This window comes from Talpa occidentalis, unplaced genomic scaffold, assembly GCF_014898055.3.
Source record: "Talpa occidentalis isolate TD23 unplaced genomic scaffold, MPIMG_talOcc4v2.1 talOcc4.14, whole genome shotgun sequence".
NCBI classification, from domain to species: Eukaryota; Metazoa; Chordata; class Mammalia; order Eulipotyphla; family Talpidae; genus Talpa; species Talpa occidentalis.
The window spans coordinates 27,492,323-27,495,911 of NW_023601433.1; positions in this window are offsets into that span (position 1 = coordinate 27,492,323).

The window sequence follows — 3,589 nt, forward strand, 5'->3', positions numbered from 1 at the left end:
AGCAATGGAGAGGGGATTCCTGATCTTTTCTCAGGCTCTGACTCAGGGGCTGACCGCTACTTACCATCTCCAGCATCCAGTCTGAGGACGAGGCTGAATATCACTGTAGTGCTGACTTTATTACAGGGCATATGGTGACACCACAGTGACACAAAGGGGAAGTGAAGCCAAAACCTCCCTCCCCCAGGGCTCTTCCCCACATGGTCAGGGTGAGCTACTCCCCATTTCACTCAGGATCATAGGAATTTTACTCTTCTCCTTCAACCCTGTGGTTCTGACTCCCCAGACAGCAGGACAGAGAGGGACACAGGTCATCATTGGTCACTTTGACAACACAGCATCTGTGTCCTCCCTCAGGCCTGTGGGGGGTGATGATAACAAACCGCGGCATCAGTGACCCTCAGCCAATAAATGGAAACAGAGTTTGAGAAAAGGGAAAGTGATTTAATTGATCACCAAATGAGAAGGCAGCAGACTCATGTCTGAGAGACAACTGCTTGGCAGAGTGCAGGGTAGTCATACAAAGTGAAAAAATGGGGGTGATGGGCACGGGTCTGCAAAGGGGAGGGGGAAGGGGTTGACACAGAGACAGGTGGGCACCAACTTGCTTTTTTGCCTGCCCGATTAATTGTCAAACAAGGGGAGGAAATTGCAAGAAATATGGGAAAGTCCAACTTGTTCATGCTGATCTGAGAGACTGGTCATTTGTAACTGCATCTTGATGCTGAGAGGGCCAGGAAGGATCTGTTACAGGGCAGTCCTGATATAAAACGGGTTTGGCGTGGGCCCTCACCCACGTGCTTAAAAGGGACTTAATACTCCACTGAAGGCACACACAAAAGGTTAAAAAAGGTTTATTTACAAGGGAAGGGGTATGAGGAAATGTAGAACTCAGGGAGAAAAAGTGGGAGATAAAGTCTTAAATGCATCCTACCCATTCCGCTGACCTGGAATCCCAAATGGCACTCTGAGAGCTGGCGGTGAGCCAAGAGCCTTGAAGCCAAGAAATGAGAGAGCCTGTGATCCCAAGGACCACGTGTCTGGTTTTTGTAGCAAACCTGGCTGCTTAACTCCACCCTCAGGTCCCAGCAACCTTCCCTTTTGTGGTGACGGGATTTGTCTTTCCCAATGTCTTGATGGCTTTGGTCTGGAGTGGGGTGGAGTCCACAAAGCCTGTATGGCATTAGCTGAGGACATCCTTTCCCCCTAACAATTCCCCCCTTTCACTTTTTGCCACCATTTCCATGGTGATGAAGATCAAATATATGGATGCTGGGGTCCAGTATCAGATGAAAATGTTTCAGGGTTCCAGTATGAAAGAAAACCAATCTCTCCAGGTATTCCATTGTGAAAAGTGAAAGACCTCCATTCCTGGAAAAACAGTTCATTAGTCCAAGCCAAAAAAAAAAAAAAAAAATATATATATATATATATATATATTTCTGGAGGCATTAGCCAAAATAAGACAGCAAATATGTCAAAACCACAGGAAAAAAATCTTAAAATTTGTTCAACTTATGTAAAAAAATTCTCTCAACCATGATCCCAATTTTTTGAACAGCATAGCAAAAGTTTGCAAACTAAATGTACTTTTAAACCACATTACCAATTTTTGCATAAAATCACAGGGCAGAATTACTAAACAGCAATTTTAATTGGCTTTGTAGGAATCCTCCATGGAGGATCAGAGGGAACTATTGACATCTGGTCCATGTATGATTCAAGGACAAAGTTGGTCTCATCAGACTCCACCTTGCCTTTCCTCTTCTCGAAGGTACCAGAACTTTTGCATTTTCTGGGTTGTCCAGTCCTGTCAATGGAGGCAAGCTTCCTCACCTTCTTTGGAGGTCTCTCGAATTATAAGAACAAAGCAACAGGTTCTCCTCTTCTTGGTTCAGCTCTGTTGCAACTTCCTGGAAGAACTCCTCTCAAAGCCACACAATGAAACTCATGTATAGTTTTTTTTAGTTTAAGCAGACAAAATCCTTATGGAAGTTATACAAAAACAGTCTCTGAGATAAGTAGTAAAAAAAATTACTACCACTATTTTTATGCTGTGTTGGTATCAAGGGGAGAGAAAATGTGAACAGTTGTTAGCTCTGCTGAAAAAAAAAAAATCAACATTGCTGCAGGGCCTGGTCGGTCAAAACAAAAAAATTATTTGTGGATACAGAATGTAATGCAAAAAAATTGCCAGTATTATGTCAAAGGAAAATTTGTAAATATCAGGTGTATTCCCAGGTTTATTCAGTCCTTTGTAGGAAATTTTTACTCTCAACAGTTCCATCAATAGGAATCTGTTGAGGCCTTTTATCCCTGTATTTCCAGAAACAATTTCTGTAGATAACAAACCATTGAAGTGTACAATATTACAAAGCGACAATCACCATTGACAATTTACATACATAACAGGTCAAGGTGTTACCTGGTTTTCCCAAGTGACAGTGCTTCCCCTCTAGTTTACTCTACTGGATAAGCCAAATAGAACTAATTCATCTAATGCCTTTCCCAGGAGGAAATAAAGAAACTTTGTGGAGTGTCTCAGGAGCTCTACTGAGGTTCCACAAAATTTCCTTGCATCAGCCAAATGACAGGCTAACAAATTTGTTCTTGAATTTAGATATCTGGGAAGCTTTGCCATAAATATCAGAGAAACAGCAGAAACAACAATATTCAATCTCTGTGAAGGCACCGGCTTAGTTCAGTAGTACAATGTTGGCAATCAAACCATAACCTTTAGTTTTTCCTCATAACTGGAGACTCCTTTATTTTCCAATGTCTACAGGCACCATGTATGCCAACTTGTCAACCAATGGAGGCCAAGACAAGGACACAAGGAAAGGACATACAGACATAGAACATATAGACACAAAGAGTTCTTTAGTTACCATTTATCACCCATGGGATATCTCATACAACTGCAGTTTCACTCATAGGCCAAAGTAACAAAGTAAGCAGAGGAAAAAAAAAAAACTCAAAGTTAAAAAAAAAAAACAACAAAAAGTTAAAAGGAAATACCAAAATCAAGATTGAAAGCCTTTCTGTGTAAAAAAAAAAATACTGCCAGCATATGTGTGATCCTAGATGTTATTTCACGTCTCCTAAACTTTGGAAGGAAAAAGATTGGTTAGAGCATGTTTGTCATTTCAGGGTTTCTTCAGAAAAGTGAATCCTTGGGTATCCTGCAACAATAACTGGAAAAGAAGTCAGTAACATTCAAGTTTTTGTCTGTTTCTTAAATAAATATCTCAAGTCCTCAGTGGGTTCACAAGACCAGTGGAACTTCATCTCTGGGTCAGTTCCTCCTGGGCTTTTTGAGCTAGTAGAGCCCGTGGGCCCCCTATTCTTCATCTGAACCTTCTCCATGAACTGTGATGTGTCTCCTTTCCTCTGCACTTGGCTCTAGATTCCTTCTGTCTACATTCCCTCCTGTCTTCACCTGAGGCTCTACTCTGTGCTATCACTTGTCTCCTTTCCTCTGTGCTGGGCTGGGCTCTCGATTTCCTCTGTCCATATTTCTTATCGTCATCTGAGCCTTTACTCTGGGCTATCATTTGTCTCCTTCCCTCTCTCCTTGGTTCCTGGATCT